A 21,246-nucleotide genomic window follows, 5' to 3' on the forward strand; every position below is an offset into this window, starting at 1 on the left:
GGCAGGAAAATCCCCTGGAGAAGGGAATGGCTACCCATTCCAGCATTCTTGCCTGGGAAATCCTATGGACAGAAGAGCCTGGTGGGCCACAGGGGTCTCAGGGCTACTAACACTCCTACTTTCACTTTGATTTGGGAAAAGGGAAGTCATCAGAGAACTGAGTTTATCAGGGGTTGCAATATGCTAGTCTCTGGGTTGAAAATCAGCCTCCAGGGGTATTTTGTTTTTTGTACATGATGGTCTCCTCACCTCTCACCCTTCTTTACGTTTTGAGTGACTTTAAACAGGCTAAGCCGTCTGCTTGGCCACTGACTCTACCACTTCCCGTTGGCCTGCACTCCCGCGTCCTGCATGTCCTCACCTGGCTCATTGTTAATGACGTTAGATTGTGACTGACCTTAGAGTCACTTAGTCACAGACATCTTGGCCCAGTTAAGAACTTTAGCAAATAATTTAACCTTAGTTGGTTCTGTAAATACATAATCAGTCTTGCATATAATCATTCTTACATTTGGTCAATTTCATAACCTCCAAAGGAAGTTTTAAAATTTTGGCCTAATGCAGACCAGAGTAACCCATAATAATGTAAAATTTGAAAATCATTTTTTTAGCAGTGTATTTTATGGCTTAGGGCTATAGCTGTACTTTAAAAATACATTTTACTTGATCAATTGTTAAAAATAATCTTTATTCTCTTTGTATTAACAGTAGGATATAGAAGACACATAGCCCATGACTGATCATGGAAAGAGTAAATTCTAGGCCTTGTAGGGCCTTGTTTAAAAAACAATGGAGAATAACCAGCAGCATTTACTGAAAACTTACTATGGTCCAGGTGCCAAGCTGAACACCATTATTTATATTTTTTAATCCTTCCAACAAGTTTATCAGTTAATAGCTGTGCTATTGCTGCTTTTATAAATGTGAAGAAAGTGATATTTAGAAACATCAAGTCGCTCACATTTCATTTATAAAGACAAAATTTGTGTTTTAAAAAACATGTTTGTGAATTTAATTTGTTAATTAAATTCAGACACACTCATTTGTGTCTGACTCTTTGTGACCCAGTGGACTGCAGCATGCCAGGCTTCCCTGTCTTTCACCATCTCCTGGAGCTTGCTCAGACGCATGTCCGTTGAGTTGGTGATGATGCCACCCGCCATCTCGTCCTCTGTTCCCTTCTCTTCCTGCCTTCTATCTTTCCCAGCATCAGAGTCTTTTCTAACGAGTAGGCCCTTCATGTCTGGTGGCCCAAGTATTGGAGCTTCAGCATCAGCCCTTCCAATGAATATTCAGGGTTGATTTCCTTTAGGTTGGACTGGTTTGATCTTCTTGCAGTCCAAGGGACTCTCAAGAGTCTTCTCCAGCACCACATTTTAAAAGCATCAATTCGTCAGTGCTCAGCCTTCTTTATGGTCCAACTCTCACATCCATACGTGACTACTGGAAAAACCATAACTTTGACTATATGAACCTTTGTCTGTTAAGTAATGTCTCTGCTTTTTAATACGTCGTCTAGGTTTGTCATAGCTTTTCTTCCAAGGAGCAGGCGTCTTTTAATTTCATGGCTGCAGTCACCAACTGCAGTGATTTTTGTAGCCCAAGAAAATACAAAGGCTGTCACCTTTTCCATTGTTAACCATAGACTAATAATATGGTATTTGATCTTGTAAGAATGCGCCTACCATTTAATATGTGTTTTTTTTTTTTTAGGACACTGTATTACATGTAAACCCACACAGTTGACATATCACAGAGACAGTGTGGCCAGCAGAAATGTCTTGGTGGCACCAGCTGCTTGCTTAAACAAATCCTATTTGGATTGGACTTTGCCCCTGGGGCTCCCACAGTTTGCTCCCTTTAGCAGGTGCAAACCTATTCCTCCTTCATCCTGTAATGGAGGGCCCACCCTAACGCCAGAAGGTGGGCTCCTGATGCCTGTAACCTCCTCCTTCCTTCAGATGCCTGACCTTCCTTTCATTCAAGTTACTCATGAAATCCCATCCTCTCTGTGAATCTGACCTAGTTCGAAAAGAATAGGCAAATTCCCCATGCTCTTCACCGCCCTTGGAGCAGTCACTTCTCATTAACTGCTTCCCATGCAAGCGTGACTCTGTTCCTTCCCAGGTGTAGTGCAAATGGTGACATGCTGCATGCCCCCAGGGACAGGGGCCTTATCTGTTGTGGATATTATTATTTTATTTTTACACTGCCAACATTTATTTCGATCTTACCGTCTCCAACGGTCCTTTGAAATGAGGTTACTTGATCAGCTGTCATCTCCATTCAGAGTACTGCATCAGGGCTTTATCATACCTGTGCATGAGCTGTACCCTTACTATTTCTTTTGCCCATCCGCCCAAGCACTTGGGACACACTTCTTCCTATTTCAAAAGCCAGAGTAAGTGATGCTGCCCTATGTGACTCTTTACACCTTTCTTCTGTTTCGTTCAGTTGCTGTTTTATGAGTCAGGTGCTCTGTAACTCCCTCACCTGCTGTCTTTGAGGAGGGAGGCAATGTATTCCAGGTGCCCAGTGTTAGGCATGGAGGGGCCCTCCTGAAATGTGGAGTATAGTGAATACGTGTTGCATTGCTGAGGTATGGTCTCCTCCACTTCCAAAACTGTGGTTAGTTTATATATTTTCTCTTCTTTTGGCTGAGAGTAGGGATGAGGATGAGAGGGTGTCATCCTTTGTCACCTTCTTGGGACTCTGTATTCGCCACTGGATTGGGAGAGGTTGAAAACTAGAATTTAGAATGTCAAGAAATGATTCTGTGATTGAGCAGTGCTAATCTAGAAGTGTTGTAGTGTTTGCCTTAGAAATGGATCTTCTCAGGATACATGGCTTCAAAAGTAAGGAACATACTGTATTAAGTGGAAAACATGATCTTCTGGAGTTTGAAACCATTTTCTCAACCCTTCCCACATTCTGAGGATATGAGAAAGGAAACCCGGCAAGGATCATGACAGGGCCTTAACAAGGTGGCTAGGGATTTAAATTTGCATAAGAAATCACCAATTATTTTACTAGTGGTTACCTTCAGATTCCCTGTTTTGGGGGGCTATGCATTTCTCCCTCAGTATGGGGTCTAGTGAGTCATGCCAGTCCATTAAGATGGGCTGATGCTGGGTTTCAATGTAAAAATAGTAATATTATCTACCTTTTATAAGGTTGTTAGAAAGGTTAAATTAGTTGACAAAGGTAGAGGAGGTTAGAACAAAGCCTGGTAAGGAACAAGTGCTCAACACCCATATTGGTGTTACTATTTAATAATGAAAAATGACTCTTTGGTAAAGAAAAAGAGAAAGCAAAACCATTTCGCGTGAAGTTGTTTATCATGGATGTGGCTTATTCATGGACTCACTGAAGAAGAATGGAAGAAAGGAAACATCTTGGTTTTGCGTGGAAACAGAGATCACCTGTCAGCCGTGTGTCAGACAATTTTATGTGCTGGTGATTTTGTACAAGTCTAAATCAAAAAAGTGAATGTTGTAGGCAAAGTGATTAGTAGAGAGCACTTCCTTTATGTCCTGTAAATCTCAAGTGTTAAATTTAATGACCCTCTAAATCTAAAGGTCTATAATGCCTATAAAAAGAGTTAGGATCAATCCATAAAATTAATCTACTAAGTGAATTGAAGTAGGCAGATTAAATACCGGCTTTAATTTTTTCATGTTTATACTAGTCAAACTTTTAACAAATTGATTTAAGCTTTTTGAGAATTATTGACCAAACATCTTGGTTTGCCAACTTTGCTTAATAGAACTTTCTGTTATGTATTATTCATATAAATTGCTTTGCATATGCAGAAACAAAATGTAACAAATACTTTTCTTTGATGACTTCACTAAGAAGTAAAGATTCTAGAAAGTGTACCTCCCCCTGACCCATATGTATCTTGGAGTAATTGCTGTAGATTTTGAACATTTTCAAAGTGGATAGTATAACGGGTGTCATACCTGCATCTTCTTAAACTATTTCAGGCTTATTTTCTGGCTAGCTTTATTATTCTGTGGTTATGCAAGAGAGACCTGGTTTAACAGAAATCATGTAATGGTCGGGATCAAATTTAATGAAAATTGAGCATGTTACCCAGACTGCTAATATAGCATTTTATCTGGATTGCCTTCCTTAGAAGGGCTTTGTTACTGTGTTGGTGGTTAACACAGGAATGACTGAGGACATTTTGTCAGCTGAATAGCACTGTAGCAAAAGTCAAGAGACCTTGTTGCTAGACCTGGTTTTGTCGTTAGCCTGATCTGAGTTTAGTCTGATCTTTTGATAGCTCTGTGCCTCAGTTTATAGATCTGCAATAAATGAGGGTTCGAGGTGGAGGATCTTGAAGGCCTTTTGCAATACTGGGATCCTAATTTTGTATCTCTTTAGCTCTAATGTTCTTTGAAATATGATAAGCCTTGAATACTGATCTGAGTTAATTAGGATTTGATGGTAAACCATCCAGGAAATTTTGAGACACAGTGGAAAGTCACCCAGCTGGCACACTCAACAGTGTCACTGAGCCCAATTCTTGGCTATCATTCGCCTCTTTTATCAACCTTGAGGGTGCTCTGAAACACCAGTCTGAAAATGCAAGTACTCTCAGTTCTTTTCCTTGAGACCCACTATGGCGGCACCGTGACCAGGTTGACGATGCATTCGACACACTTTGCTTTGACACCGATTTAATGAAAGGAATATGACTTCCTATTAACTGGAATTCTCTAAAACCACTTGGTGTACGGTGGGTGAATTGTGAAGAAGACAGAATATTCCAGAGAGGATGCAAATCTAATTTCAGTGCCTCTTCATTGCAACCTAGGGGGATTCAGTCTCCATGATGATATGACCATTTGTCAGTATCAGATGCAACCAAAGCATGAAAAACTCAGGTGATGAGAAAACGAAACAGCTTTCATTATGTAGTTTCAAAGACATCTTAAATTTTTTTTTTCTGGAAGAAAGCATGTTTTCTGCCATTCAGTTAAGTGGGATACAAAATATTTGTGGCCAGACTTTGGAGTTTGATGAGAATAGAGACTTAAGTATTGTGATGTTGAGTGATAACAGTTTAATCAGTTGTTCTTTAACAGTGAGTTCGCGTTGAGGGAGGAGAAATCCCAAGGGCCGAGTTTGGTTTTCAGGGCAGGCCACGCCACAGCAGGTATTAAACGAGGTCACTGGTGCAAGAGTTCATTGTAATTGTTGTTTGGGTCTGTCTCATTGCCAGCCAGCTGTATTCGATTTACTTCCTTAGTTTTGAAAGCACAGCACTTATTATCTGTTCAAACATAGGCAGATTAAACACCAAAAGAGGATTATTTTACTTAACAAAGCAGTCACACATGAACTATCTGCTCAAATATTTTATTTTTGTTAAAAAAGGAAAAGAAGGCTTGCCACTGGGTTTAAGAGCACAGAGATTCACTGCAGGGTAGGGCCAGTTGGGAGACAGGCCCTTGAAGCAGTTTCTGATTTTCACCCCTTTCAAATGGGCACACTGCCAGGCCAGCCTCCTTTAGATTTCGTTCTGGGAAAGGGCCAAGGGGAGACTGCACCTCTCCTTCATGCAGTTTTTTAGTCTAATGGACACCACCTTTTGGTTATTACCTTAAAAACACTGAACTATTTTTACAGCATACAAATTATCATTTTTTATATCGTAAACACGGGAATCACAATAAACACCCACAAATGATTTTGTTGAGAGACAGCAGGGAATACCCAAGGGATCTTGCACTTTGATGCACATCAGAAGCATTTCAAGTCCTTGCCAAAATACACCTGACCCCACACCTCCAGGGACGGGCCCCACTGGGAACACACTTAGACAGGAGGGAGTGACTCCAAGAGCAGCGTTAGCAGCACTCTGCCTTCTCTAACCTCACCTCCACATTGTCCGCATGATTTCTTTCCAGTATTGGAGATAATGGACTTGACCACGCAACATGGTATGTGCAGCTGTTATTGGAGAATGTGATTTTGTCCATGTCTAAGGTAAAAATTTTTTATGTTTATTAAAACCTCTGAGTAGTGAATTATAGAGAACTGCTCATTTTGATAGGGTTCTTAAAGATACATTTTATATTTCTCTGTTCTCTCTGTGGGAAGTGTTCTTCATATTTTCCCAGCCTCAATCTTGTCTTTTGGTTTGAATCACCAGCATGACATCTAATATTTTGTTTTTGTTCATTATTTATTGATGAACAATTCTTAGGCATTTACCTATGAATTATTAAGCATTAGATGGAACGAAACGAATGTTGAGTTTAGTGGCCAAGTGACATATTTCTGATTTAGCATGGTAAACTGAGTTTGTGTGTAATGGGCATTTTGTGTTGAAATTTGGTAAACAACTTAAAGAATAACTTTATAAAAGCTGAAACTTAATTTTCCTGCAATCTTCATTTTCGTTTCCTGTTTTAAGTTAATCCTTTAAAAATGTATGATTAACTTAAGAGTCCTTTGGAATAAAGGCGCAGTACGTTATAGTAGTATATACTGCTAATATACTTTTTTTCTTTCCTATTGTTTGTGTTCCATCACTCTATTTTTGTGGTAGAATAACTAAAAGTTCAGTTCAATTCAGTCGCTCAGTCGTGTCCGACTCTTTGCGACCCCATGAATTGCAGCATGCCAGGCCTCCCTGTCCATCACCAACTCCCAGATTTCACTCAGACTCACATCCATCGAGTCTGTGATGCCGTCCAGCCATCTCATCCTCTGTCGTCCCCTTCTCCTCCTGCCCCCAATCCCTCCCAGCGTCAGGGTCTTTTCCAATGAGTCAACTGTTTGCATGAGGCGGCCAAAGTACTGGAGTTTCAGCTTCAGCATCATTCCTTCCAAAGAACACCCAGGACTGATCTCCTTTAGAATGGACTGGTTGTATCTCCTTGCAGTCCAAGGGGCTCTCAAGAGCCTTCTCCAACACCACAGTTCAAAAGCATCAATTCTTTGGCGCTCAGCTTTTTTTACAGTCCAACTCTCACATCCATACATGACTACTGGAAAAACCATAGCCTTGACTAGATGGACCTTTGTTGGCAAAGTAATGTCTCTGCTTTTGAATATGCTATCTAGGTTGGTCATAACTTTCCTTCCAAGGAATAAGCGTCTTTTAATTTCATGGCTGCAGTCACCATCTGCACTGATTTTGGAGCCCAAAAAAATAAAGTCTGCCACTGTTTCCACTGTTTCCCCATCTACTTCCCATGAAGTGATGGGACCAGATGCCATAATCTTTGTCTTCTGAATGTTGAGTTTTAAGCCAACTTTTTCACTCTCCACTTTTGCTTTCATCATGAGGCTTTTTAGTTCCTCTTCACTTTCTGCCATGAGGGTGGTGTCATCTGCATATCTGAGGTTATTGATATTTCTCCTGGCAATCTTGATTCCAGCTTGTGCTTCTTCCAGCCCAGCGTTTCTCATGATGTACTCTGCATAGAAGTTAAATAAGCAGGGTGACAATATACAGCCTTGACGTACTCCTTTTCCTATTTGGAACAAGTCTGTTGTTCCATGTCCAGTTTAAAGTTAGGAGATAGAAAAGAGAATTTCTTGTAAAACAAATATCCTCTGTGTTGTTTTCATTTTTATGTTGGGTTTGGCATATGCAAGAAAAGTTCAGTTTGAGTGCTTGCTTTATTTTCCACTGTTTTGTAGAACTGCTTGGTTGTGTTCTACCCTAATGTTACTTTTAGAACAACAGTAACACAAAAACTACCTCTTCAATACAAAAATGATTATATTTCCTATTTTGAATCAGCCTAGTTTTGGCATATTTTTTCACTTTATTGAGAGGGATAGAGAAATACAAAATACAGATATTCAATTCTGAAATGTAAACTTTCTTTGAGATCATTCAGAACTCTTGGATTTGGTGGCTCATCAAGATGATCCCCTTAATGGTCTTTCCTACTAATTGAGTATGGAGAGTCTTAAGTTTGAGAGTTGAAAGGACCTTGGAGTTCAACTTTGTAGCCCTTGCTCCTTTAAGAAACTCTTTTCCTGTCTAGTGTCCAAGTGAGGGCTCATTCCAACCATGGACTGAGAAAAGATTGGGCTTTATACAAAGAAGTTTCCCATCTAGAAGAAAACATTTGAGATAAATAAAACTGTAAAGCTGAGAGACTTTGTTTGTCTTGCGTAATCTGTAAACCGACTGTGAAGGTAATTGTGAAAGATGAGTCCACATGCATATTTAGCAATGGTTGACTGATTAAAATATGTCAATGAAGATCATTCTGGTAAAAGTTGACAGTGTTCAGCATTCATATTTTATCGATGCATCTTAAAGCACACTGGGGTGAAGGTAGGTATAGAATGTAAATCTTGCCTTCATGATGCTTTTCATCTTATTAAAGATGGAGATTTAAAAAATAAGATATGTGTTATTTCATAACCTGTTTTTAATACATGTTTTAATGTAATACATGTTTTAATACCTGTTTTTAATGACAATATAGTATTTTTAGGAGCTGCCCAGTATTGTCTTTTGATGGTAAAAAATCTGCCTGCAATGTGGGAGACCTGGGTTTGATCCCTGGGTTGGGAAGATCCCCTGGAGGAGGGCATGGCCCACTCCAGTATTCTTGCATTGGAGAATCCCCATGGACAGAGGAGCCCGGCAGGCTACAGTCAATGGGGTCACAAATTGTCAGACATGACTGAGCAACTAAGCACAGTGCAGTATTGTCTTTTATAGATGTAATCTGACTTATTGCACTGACACCCTATTTATTGACTGACTCAGGTGTTTCTGGTTTTTACCTGTTATTATCTACCCTTACTTTTTTTCTAGACATAATGACAGGGCAGTGACTATCCCTGTACATATATTTTTCTACACTAGTAACTGGTTCTTTTTTAAAAAAATTATTTTTAATTGAAGTATACTAGATTTACAATGTTCTGTTTCAAGTGTACAGCAAAGTGAATCAGTTCTGCATAATATATGTATATATATTCACTCAACTGGTCCTTTCATAATAAGTATTTATTAAGAAATTTCACATAGCACAGAGATGTATAAAATGAGGGGGAAAACTGCCTTCCCTTTTCCTAGTCCTTCCCTAGAGGGAGGGTAACCAGTTCTAAATGTTTTCTTCTTTATCTGTCAAACGTTTTTGGTTTTTAATACACAAGAAGGCAGATGTTAGAATAACGAAGGTTTGGAGTGGATCCACAATGAGGGTGCAGAGATGAGCCTGAAAGTGTAGTTGTGGCCCTCACAGGAAAACTTGCTGGAGCAGATTCTGAGATGGAATTTAAATATGTTATAATGTGATTTCCTGAATCACATAGTGACAGCCATTTAGAGTGGAGGTACAGAAACAAATCAAGAAAGAATCAGAGAAGAAGTGAGCAAGCTTAACCTACTGTAGACAGGGAATGATGTTCCCTGAAGTGGAAAATTTCCTTTGTTGGGAACTGAGGATTCGGTGATGACTTTAGAGCTGACCAACACATGGATGGAAGCTTAATGGAATTGTTTATAATAGCCTCCAGAGGAGCATCATTTCAGGAAGGGAATCTGGTGAGAGCATTACAGTAAGTAGTTTAAACCAGATATGATGAGGTTTTTAGTAAGGGAAGGGTCGGGATAAATAAGGAGGTACATCTGTAAGAAATAAAGTACAGGAAGAAACAGTGGTGGGGAGCAGGGTTGTTTTACACCAGATTGGTTAAGTCTTGGCCACCTGAATGAGGAATCTTCTGAAGGTAGTTCCTTCCTTAGGTTCAATACCAAAACCAGATTCCAGGGAACTGGGGAAAAGGATTCTGAACCAAGCCATCGTTTCCTCTCAGTTTGAATATGAATAAAGATATAAAAAAATATGGAAAAGCTTCCTACCCACAGGAGAATATACATACAAGTCTTTTAATGTTTTTCTTTTGATATATAGTGACGCACCCAGCTCTGCTGGATTTGGCATTAGCCCCACGTTCTCTACTGATGGAGCAGTACATGTCCCCTCCTGTAGCTCTCCAAAACCCACCTCCCAGAGATGTGATTGGGGGGGTCGGGTGGTGTGAGATATTGGTGTGCCCTGCCCCAGCTGCTGTCATTCACCCCCTTATCCCAGCCAACTGCTTTAAGGCCCTCATTGTGAATGAATTTAGGGTTGTGGGGATGGGGGGAATGAGGGGGTAGTTAGGAAGTTTAAGACTGACATGTATATATTGCTATATACAAAAGAGATAACTAACAAGGACCTTACTGTATAGCACAGGGAACTGTGCTTAATATTCTGTAACAACCTAATTGGGGAAGGAAATTTGAAAAAGAATAGATACATGTATACGTATAACTGAATTACTTTGTCGTATACCTCAAACTAACACAATATTGTTAATCAAGTATACTCCAATGTAAAATAAAAAGTAAAAAAACCCAGAGGTGCTCATTGCTGCTGACCTGTGGTATGGTCCATCCCGATCTCGGGCTCCTGCCTCACTCCCTGAGTTTTCTGCTGGGAGACTCACCTGATCTGAATCACTGTCAAATTTCAAGACTTGATTTCCGATTGGTTCCTGCAGTGAGCCACTGCCACGACAACCTGCCTCCCTCTCCAGCGGCCCGTGAGTCCTGTGGTCCTGTTGCACTCCTCCTTTCTTGTTTCTGTCCTACCCTTGAACTTCATCTCCATGTCTGGGTGAAACTCTCTGTGACTGTTCTCTTCAGATCTTGACTTCCAGGCTCCCGAGTGTGGCTGTTGCTCTGTGGCCTGGTGGCACAAGTGCCTGTGCTGAGGTCTAGCACACCTGGGTTCTGGGACCAGCTTTGCACGTGGTGTTTCTATGGGTTCAGGCAAGTGACTTATCTTCTCAGCATCAGTACCCTCATTTTGTTTTAATAAGAATTTTTGTTTGCATGTAATGGATCTCATCCTAAGAAAATGGCTGCTAGAGGTAGACGTGGAGGGATTGATTTAAAATGTGGAGGATTTCATTTAAGGCTTCGAGGCATGTGTGAAATTCTCTTGGAGAGATCCTGGGCCACCTTGAAGAGATCACAGTTGTACGGGAGAGGTGTGCCATCTTTATCAAGATACGTGAGCAGAGAAGCAAATGTCAGTTTCCAACAGGAACCCCAGATTGAAAGTGTCAAGAGCAACTGCCTTAGAAGAGCCATGGGTTTGGGGTCAGATTTCTGCTCTCTTTTGTCCCGAGGTTCCAGGGCCAGTAGCTGTGGGATTATTCATTTTGAGGATGGATCAAACAGCACTGGGAGGCCTCCTACTCTGCACGCTGGAAGTGATCAAACTTAACTTCATAGGGTCACTGTAAGGATGAGTGGGACAAATGGAGCCTGAAACATCATGGATAACCAGTCCATGGCATTGGCCATCATTCTTCTTTACTCTGCCCTCTTGTTAGGGCCCTATGCTAGTTCTTGCATCCCTGGGAGCCTGGATCATCACTTAGAGCCTGTTCTAGCCCAGGGAGCTTAGGCTACCCAGCTGGCTCACCCCACGTCAGCTGCAGTCCACTCCAGACCTTCAGTCCTCTTCATCCCCACCTGTCTGGCCCCCGCATTCCCCCGTAGCCCCATGTCGGGTCTCAGCCTCCCTCCTCTACGTGGGAAAAGGGTAAAAGGCCAACAAGTACCTACAGTTTGTATCCTGGAGTTGGGGTAGTGAGCTGAAGCAGTCAAAGATCTTGAGATGTGGAGGATGTGGATGCCACTTCTTATCAGTTTAAAAATGTGTGGGTGTTAGTGGCTCAGTTGTGTCCAGCTCTTTGCAACCCCATAGACTGTAGCCCACCGGGCTCCTCTGCCTATGGAATTCTCCAGGCAAGAAAACTGGAGTGGGTAGCCATTCCCTTCTCCAAGGAATCTTTCCAATCCAGAGATTGAACCTAGGTCTTCTGAATTGCTGGTGGATTCTTTACCATCTGAGCCACCAGGGAAGCCCCCAGTTTAAAATAAGTAGTCTTAAATCTTGTCACTGTTTTATTACAGTACTGTCCTCTGGCGATTTTAATGTAGTTACTGCCTGCAACGCAAGAGACCCAGGTTTGATCTCTGGGTCAGGAAGATCCCCTGGAGAATGGAATGGCAACCCACTCCAGTATTCTTGCCTGGAGAATTCATGGACAGAGGAGCCTGTCTAGCTAGAGTTCCTGGGGACTTTAAAACACACATACACTGTTTTATTTATTGTTCATGCTGTCTGATAAACATGTTAGTGTTATTCAAAAATAGCATTTCATTCAAAAACATTAATTTCTGCTTTTTAAAATTTCTACTATTATGATAGGTACAGGAGATATTAAGAGATGCATGTTAATAAGAAAAATGGTAGCATTAATCTAGTACTTTCTCTGTGCCAGGTACTCTTCCGGGCATGTTCACTCATGAATCGTCAATAGCTACCTTATGAAGTTTTCTCTTATGTACAGATGAAGGGAAAAAGAGACTCAGAGAGCCTAACTAACTTGCTCAAGGTCACACAGCTATTAAGCAGCAGAGCCAGGCTGTGAACACAGACAGCCTAGTTTTAGTATCTGCTCCGAGGTCTTGCTGCTAAAGTGGTGCCTCAATGTCACATCACCTGGGAGCTGGTTAGACAAGCAGAATATCGGGTTCTACCCCAGCATCCTGGAAGCAGAACATGCATTTTAGTAATATTTTCAGACTGGACTGAAATGCACAGTCAAGTTCAAGAATCACTGCTCCAAACCACTCTGTGTTACCTTTCTCCAGCCATGAGAATTTGATGGCGGGGGAACAGTGTAAGCTGGCAAATGGGCATATAAACATTTATAACTCATGGTACATGGTAACTTTCTGCCCTTTAGACACTTGACTAAAACTTAGCCTGAATGCGAATTTAGTGCTTGGGGCATTTCAGAACCTTTCCCAGACATCCTCGTGGACGCACTTGTGCCTCTTGTCTTTCTCTGTTCACATGCATACACACATATTGTTGTTGCTGTTCAGTCGCTGAGCCGTGTCCGACTCTTTGTGACCCTGTGGACTGCAGCACCCCAGTCTTCTCTGTCCTCCACTATTTCCTGGAGTTGGCTCAGACTCATGTCCATTGAGTCAGTGATGCTATCTAACAATTTCATCGTCTGCTGCCCGCTTCTTTTGCCTTCAATCTTTCCCAGCATCACTCATGGTTTCCAATGAGTCGGCTCTTTGCGTTAAGTGGCCCAAGTATTGGAGCTTCAGCTCAGTCCTTCCAATGAATATTCAGGGATGATTTCCTCTTGGATTGACTGGTTTGATCTCCTTGCTGTCCAAGGGACTCCCAAGAGTCTTCTCCAGCACCACAGTTTGAAAGCATCAGTTCTTTGGCACTCAGTCTTCTTTAAGGTCCAACTCTCACATTCATACATGACCACTGGGAAAACCATAGCTTTGACTATAAGGACCTTTGTCTGCTAAGCAATGTCTCTGCTTTTTAATACACTGCCTAGGTTTGTCATAGCTTTTCTTCCAAGGAGTAAGTGTCTTTTAATTTCATGACTGCAATCACTGTCTGCAGTGATTTTGGAGCCCGAGAAAATAAAATCTGTGACTGCTTTTTGTGAGATTTAATAACAGGGCAGTCACATCTCATGTGTGGCTTTTTGCATTTTGTCATCTCTGCTTTCCTGTTGAGACAGACCCTTTTTAAAGCCTCTTCTCTCTGGGAAGTGTAGCCTGGCCCCTTGGCACAGTAGCCTTCCTGTGCTCCTTTTCCCCCTCCCTTGCCTCATTCTAGTAAAGAAACTTTTTTCTTGTTACATGAGTAATTATAATCCTAATGTAATCACATAACGAGCAGCTAACCTGCCTCGGGGGTGTTGGCCAACTTCAAGAACAAGAATGAGGGAGATTTTTGCCAGACGGAGAAGGGCATATGGAACAAAGGGAATAGGGGTCTGAAGAGCATTGCCTGTTGTGGGTTGAGGGGAGTTGCGTGCGGCCTGGAGCATGGCCAGTGTGTGGGCAGAGATGGGAGATGAGGCTGCACAGTGAATGGCTGTAGGCTTTATTAACCATAACGTGGCAGCCAGTCTGGTAAGAGCTTTACATGAATTTCATCGGCAGAATTGCCTTTGGTGAGATAAGCTTCATTATCTTCATTTGCAGATGAGGAAAAGTTACAGCAGAGATTAGGTAACTTGCCCTAAGGCCACACCGCTAATCATGGTGTCTGGATCTGTGAGCTTGGGCTTTAGTCGTTGTGCTTCCCAGTGTGGGGCCAGCGGTCTGTTTAGCAGCAAGTACTTTGCAAGTCATCATAAATAGACTGCTATGTTTAAAGTGAATACAGTTAACACCAGTACAGAACACGTTTTATTTTTGTTGCTGTTGTTTGATTCTGGGTCATTTTGAGAGACTAGTTTTCCAGTGGTAGAGTGTGTGGGTTCATATGCCCAGGGTTTGTACGCAAGGGCTGGGGTTCAGGTACTTACTACCACTGCAGCATGACCTATCTTTGGGGTTTCCTTTGCCTAGGTAGTTTGGAGCAGTCTTTAAAATATAGAATCTTAAGAAGAAGAAAACACAAGATTCCTCGAGCTGGAAAAGAAGTGTGTTCTGTGTATTCTTTAAATCCTTTATGGACATAGTGGTGATTCTGCTGTTGTGGTCGATAGTGTCGTACTATCTTGTTTTAAGTGAAAAACTTTCTTCTGTCAATAGGTAGAGTAGTAATAGGGATATTTTATTCACCTTGAAATTCATAGGAACTCTCTCTTTCTAGACACAGCAGATTTAATAAGGACTTTCTATTTTCTTTAGTTTCTGCTGCTTCTGCCTTGATTACCATCAGCTAACAGCGTGGTGGTTCTCCTATACTTGGTGATGTTACCACCTCAGCATTTGGTCCTCTCTCCTCTGCATCAATTCACTTTACTTCTAATATTTTGCTCTGTGAACTGCTCTGGGAATACTTACCCTCCTTGGCTCTGACAGCAGCAGGGCATGTTAGCATTATCTGTTTAGAACCAAGAAATACATGCAGTTCAGGAAATGTGGCAAGCATGTAAGTGGTGGGAAAGTTAGTTAGTGGTTGTGAACTTATACAATTCACTTAACTTCAATAGACCTCAATTTCCTCATTTATAAACGAGGAGGCAGGTCTAGGGTCTTTAGAAGAGGCCTTTAAAGATCTCTAAGGAGGTCTAACATTCATGTACTTCTAATGAAATTTCACCACCAGTTCTTAGCTGTCTTTATGTTTAAGAGGGTTTAACACTCCTGTAAATTTAACTGTAATAACCATTTTCTCATGTACATTTTATTAATAGCTGTAATGAATTGTGAATGACAGTTTAATTAGATCATCCGTGTATAATTAGGACAACCATGTTTTTTTCCTAAGAGGATCTATTTTTCATTTGAGTATGCGGCTTACCTTTAACCTAGGTAATTAAGCATTTTACAAAGTAGAAAAGCTTTTTCTACCTTCTTAATAAACATAAAGATCATCTTACATTTTCTTGAAAAGCCACATGAATAAAATACAGAGAGCAATTCTGGCATACGTTTTGTGACCTTAGGCAGTATATTTGGTAGAGTGGTAACAAAACAGTGTGGAATTTAAGAAAATCTGTTTTCTGTTTACTGCTTACTTTCCTACTTTTTGTGTAAAGCAGCTTTGCAGTCACTTCATCTGTGTTTTGAGTGCTAACTTTTTAAAGTTGGCAAGTAGATTTTCATTAAGTGTTCTTATCTCTTGTGAAGGTGCCATATTAAACACGTAGAAGAAAATCAACCTTATCTGATGGATGGCCTCCAATTAACAGTGGAGGAGCCCTTTGTATTTGGCTTTGCAGTGTGTTTTTGTACTTAGATTTGAGCATGGGTGTGCCTGATCTTCTGAGAATTTACACCACTTCCAGCAAAGAAGGAAGTCCCACTCTGAAGATAGACTCAGAAGGAACTGGAACACTGACAAGTAGACCTCTCCTTCCCAGATAGTTGGCTGAGTTGTTGTCTGTGCTGGGCCAAGACCCTCCGCGTTCTGGGGTCAAACATCCTCCCGAGCTGAATGGCTCTCTTTTCCTGCAGCGTCTTTGGATTTATGCCCCCCCAGTGCATCTTGGAGTATTTAGACATTGAGTACCTGAATTATTCAGATGTTCTTGTCACTCCAGTCATGAGGAGGTAATTATGGGATCACAGCTGCTGTAGAGAGGCAATGTGTCATATTATGTCCATTGATTGTTTGAGAGCACTTCATCTGGTTAATCCCACTCTGTGCCAATACGGTGACCCCAGTGTGTTCTTGCATTACAGTGAGTGGCCGAGGTTGGAGCAATACCTTGCAGGAGAGATGGCAGTTGACACGAAGGCCCCATGAAGCTCCACTTGCCCCCAAACATCTTCCCCACGGGCCCAACCAGAGGGGCCTCAGAGAATATGTTGTTTGACCAATGGTTAAGTGTAATGGGGAGAGGGTAGATGAGTGGTTCGGTGTCTGGTCTAAAGAGAGGTGGATGGAGAGAGGCAGTTTCCTGGTGCATAGATGCCTGGTGATAACCTGCATCTTATACTAAGCTTTACAAAACAGTCTCTATTGTTCACCTCTTCGGCTTCTGAATTACCTTAGAAAGAAGACGAATGGAGCCAGATTACCTTGTATGACTGAAAATTGGTGAGCCCTTTTAAAATAGTTCTAAAATATGCTTTATTATTAGATTCTGATTGTAAAAATAGTCTACCGAATTTAGAAAATACAAAATAAGTAGCAAACATCACTTGTGTTGCCACCAAGCAGATGTTGCGTTGTTATTGCTTTGTGTCTGTTTTATATGCTTCAGTAGATTTTGAACAGGTATCATGTGTTCATACTGCCTACCTTCTCTCCTAATAGATAATGAATGTATTCTCTCACTATTAAATATTTCTAAAGCTTTACTTTTATAGTTGCCTAACATGATGTGGGATAACCTTAAAATAAGACGTTAGTCACTCGTGACAAAGGTACTTGAGTAAAAAACCCAGTTTGCATTGTAGGGAAAACCCAGCTTTAATTAAAGATAGCCTTGTATGAATGTGGGTCCTAGAGATTTATATCATGATAGAAATAGAAGGAGCTTTTAAACTTATTTAGTCTGACTCTCTTATTGTATATATATATAAGGGAATTATGGCCCATATTATTTATGTGACTGCTCAAAGTCAAATATCTTTAATGGCAAAAAAGGGACTAGCATTCCTGGTGTTCCTTGTCCACTATATCACCTAACACTTGACAAATACACCATACCTTCCTTTTCTCAAGACATAGTTGAACATGTGACAGCATATACTGTAGTGAGTATCTCTGGGTTTCTTCTGTGGTTTGTAGGTTGGCTTTAAAATGATCCTGAGATTTAAATTTGGCCCACAAACCAAAGCCTCCGAGGGGAGCCCATTTTTTTTGGTTCTATAGGTTAAAAAAATCTTCAGATCTGTTTTGACTTGAGAGCTTTAGAGGCCAAAAATGGATTCTACACTGCCTGGTACTTGCCCTTTGAGGTTATTTGCCTTATATGCTAACCTGGAATTAGTGAAACTACAATAAATAATAATAACAAATAATATTTTATTCACAGATACTGTTCCTATCCATTAAACAGGCATCACTCTTAAAGCAGTGTGTCCTTTGTATTAGACACTTTAAATGTCTTCAGTCAGCAATTACATGTGTCCCAGCTGTTGCCTAGATTTAATTTGAAGAACATGAACCCTGGGTAGGTAAATCAACTTGTCCACAGTCATATAACCATTGGGCTCAAGTGCAGTAGATTTAATTTAATAAATGATCATTTGAAACTTATAAAATAGAAAAAAATAATATCACCTGTATTCTCCTAGCTCTCAAACAGCTATTAGTACCATTTTGGTAAATTTCAGTGTTTGTTTACTTTTGATAATGTTGTATGCCTGATTTTTTTTTTTATTAATTATTGATCAACCTTTTTTTTTGTTTGAACCCCTACTGTGTTCAAGGTCCTAAAAGCAGGGACTTCTACTAATGTATTTAGTGGAAATTGATTCATTTCCTATATTTGAGTGAGTTCCTTAGGAAACCTGTTGTGACTGTCTTACATATTTTTTTTCCTTCCTTTGATTAGAACAGGGGCTAATGAAGTGAGGTTATAGTTTTAGTCCAGCGCCAGTTCACTTTATACTCTCATAAACCGTGTGCACATTCATCACAATGCTCGTAACGTGGAGTGCTGGATCACTGTACAATTAATAAGAAAACAGCACAGCCCACGTTTAGTGGCAGACCGTCCACTGAAATCATTTCTTATACCAATCTTGACTTCCTGTTAAGATTTTCTTATGTGTTTTATCTCATTTTTATCCTCACAAGACTGGGTCTTGGGGAAGTCCAAATAGAGCTCTAACCCACCTCATTTTTTTTTTTTTTAACTTCTGACTGAGAGCTCTTTCAGTCTTTCAGCTCTTTGACTGATGCTGCTCCATCTGTGATGTAAAGCCCTCTGTAAAGGGGTAGAATATATTTTTTCAGTTTCTTTTTAATAATTTTTCTTTAACAAAATGATACCTGTTCTGTGCATTAAATTGTGAAAATACATTAGTAAAAAGAAAAGTTGGTCATCCACCACACAGGTAACCACTTGTAACACATTATTATAAATCTTTCTACCCTACCTTTTTTTGTGTATAGATGTGTGTGTGTGTGTGTGAGAGAGAGAGAGAGGGAGAGAGAGAGAGAGAGAGGGAGAGAGAATGTTTCTGTTGTTGTTGTTCAGTTGCTAAATCATATGCGACTCTTTTTGACCCCACGGACTGCAGCACACCAGGCTCCCCTGTCCTTCAGTATCTCCCGGAGTTTGTTCAAATTCTTGTCCATTGAGTTGGTGATGCTGTCTAACCATCTCATCCTCTTTCGTCCCCTTCTCCTCCCTTCAATCTTTCCCAGCATCAGGGTCTTTTCCAACGAGTTGGTTCTTCACATCAGGTGGCCAGAGTACTGGAGCTTCAGGTTCAGCATCCGTTTTTCCTTAACATTCAGGGTTGACTTCTTTTAGGATTGAGTGGTTTTATCCCCTTGCGTTACAAGGGTCTCTGAAGAGTCTTCGTCAGCACCACAATTCAAAAGCATCAGTTCTTCAGTGCTCAGCCTTCTTTATGGTCCAGCTCTCACAGTTGTACATAACTACTGGAAAAACCATAGCTTTGAATATATGGACCTTTGTCTGCAAAGTGATGTCCCTGCTTTTTAATTTGTTTCTGAGTTTGTCAAAGCTTTCCTTCCGAGGAATAAGTGACTTCTAACTTCATGGCTACAGTCATCATCTGCAGTGATTCTGGTTGTGTGTAATTAAGTTTTCAAGAACTGGTATGTTGTTTACATACGGATTTGTATTCCATGTTTTCCATTTCCATCTTCATTTATCATGAACATTTTCATACTTAATAATGTAATAAAATACCATTTTTCACGACTGCATGTGTATCACATCATTTATTTTACCCATCCTTTCCTGGTGAATTTTTAGATTAATTTTTGTTGTTTTTAACCAATTATAGGATTCATATCCTATATAGCTAATATGTACACAATTTGTAATTATTTCCATGGGAAAAGTCCCTAAAAATGGAGTCACTGGGACAGAATACATGGAATATTACAAGACATGAGAGCTATTGCTGAATTTGCCTATAGCTATCTTTATTTCCTCTAGAAGTGTGGAATGCCAATTTCGCCTAGATTTGTGAGCCCTTCATATTATCATTTTCAACAGTGTTTACCAATTTAATGAGTATTAATTATATCATTGTCATTTGAATTTGTGATTTTTTTTTAACACTAGATGAGGCTAAATTGCTTTTTAATTGATTAAAGGATTTTCCCCCCTAACTTCTCTTCATTGGGAGATTTTAAAATATGATTTACTAGTGTTTTATGCGGTTTAGTATAAACTCTTTGCAGTTTTGCAGATAGTTTGTCCCAGTGTATTAGATCCTACTTTCAATGCATTGTGTGTTAACGAGAGTTCAGACCCTTTGTAGAACTGATTCCAAGGAATGAGCTAACATTAAGTTTATGAGGTCTCCTAAGACTTCCCTGGTGGCTCAGACAGTAAAGTGTCTGTCTACAAATGCGGGAGACCCGGGTTCAGTCCCTGGTTTGGGAAGATCCCCTGGAGAAGGAAATGGCAATCCACTCCAGTACTATTGCCTAGAAAATCCCATGGACAGAGGGGCCTGGTAGTCTACAGTCCATGGGGTCGCAAAGAGTCGGACACGACTGAGCGACTTCACTTTCACTTTCATGAGGTCTCCTATTTCTTAGAGACCATTTCCTTATTAATATTTTTATAACTTAAAAATATAAAATGACTCGATCAATCATTCAGCCTGGAGTTGGTCTTCTCTTTTCTCTTGTGATCACATAATAAGGCATTACCTATAAAAGGGCACAAGCTATCTGATGCGAGCTGCTATCCTGACTTCCTCTCTAGTGTAAGGCAGTGAAGGTCCCAGTCCAGAGTTTGTAAGTGAACTTTTAATAAGGTGACTGAAATGTTCCTGAACAGGTTTGAAGAAACACATACAGTTCTTTGTGAGGCAGGATCACAATTTTCTGATCAAACTGTGAAGGCATGTGGCTGAAGCCCAGTGTTGGATGCATTAATAGGATTCAGAAATTTACTATGGCAAATCACATGGACGGAGGAGCCTGGTGGGCTGCAGTCCATGGGGTCGATAAGAGTCGGACATGACTGAGCGACTTCACTTTGACTTTTCACTTTCATGCATTGGAGAAGGAAATGGCAACCCACTCCAGTGTTCTTGCCTGGAGAATCCCAGGGACGGGGGAATCTGGTGGGCTGCCGTCTATGGGGTCACAGGGAGTCGGACACGACTGAAGCGACTTAGCAGCAGCAGCAGCAGCAGCAGCATCAACAGCAATGGAGCTTCAGAGGTGGCCGCCAGTGGCCATTGCCAGAAGGGAATACACATCTAAATGTGTGTGTATATTCAGCATTTCTAGAACCTTCCTCACTCCTCAGTCCTTATGCTGCCATTAGGAAGACATGTGGGGACATGCCTGATACTGGAGCAATAATGAGAAAGAGGTGACACTGATTGGCTCGATTTGTCCTCTTCCAGGGTATCCTAGGCAGGATTTCATACCCAGCCCTTCTCTGCACCCCTCTTTCTTCTCTGTGTACCCATGTGCATATAGAGAGACTGTGGGTCATTTCAGTCCCATCTGCCTGGTTCCCACTGCTCTCTCCACCCCATCAGAATTGTAGGAGACACTTTTGTCCCCTGTC

General features: G+C 40.9%; 1 protein-coding gene across 2 annotated transcripts in view; it reads left to right on the forward strand.

Annotated features, from left to right (window-relative positions):
* Positions 1-21,246, forward strand: part of LOC102287414 (guanine nucleotide-binding protein G(q) subunit alpha) — a 316,088-nt gene that overhangs the window by 62,624 nt on the left and 232,218 nt on the right. The window contains exon 1 of one of the 2 annotated variants that reach the window (XM_070375738.1): positions 5,977-5,997. The exons of the other annotated variant lie outside the window; for it this stretch is intronic. The gene's annotated coding sequence lies outside the window, so the exon portion shown is untranslated. Of the gene's footprint in view, positions 1-5,976; positions 5,998-21,246 lie in introns of those variants that run through there. 2 annotated transcript variants of the gene reach the window in all.

Source organism: Bos mutus, chromosome 8 (genome assembly GCF_027580195.1).
Source record: "Bos mutus isolate GX-2022 chromosome 8, NWIPB_WYAK_1.1, whole genome shotgun sequence".
In the NCBI taxonomy this organism is placed as follows: Eukaryota; Metazoa; Chordata; class Mammalia; order Artiodactyla; family Bovidae; genus Bos; species Bos mutus.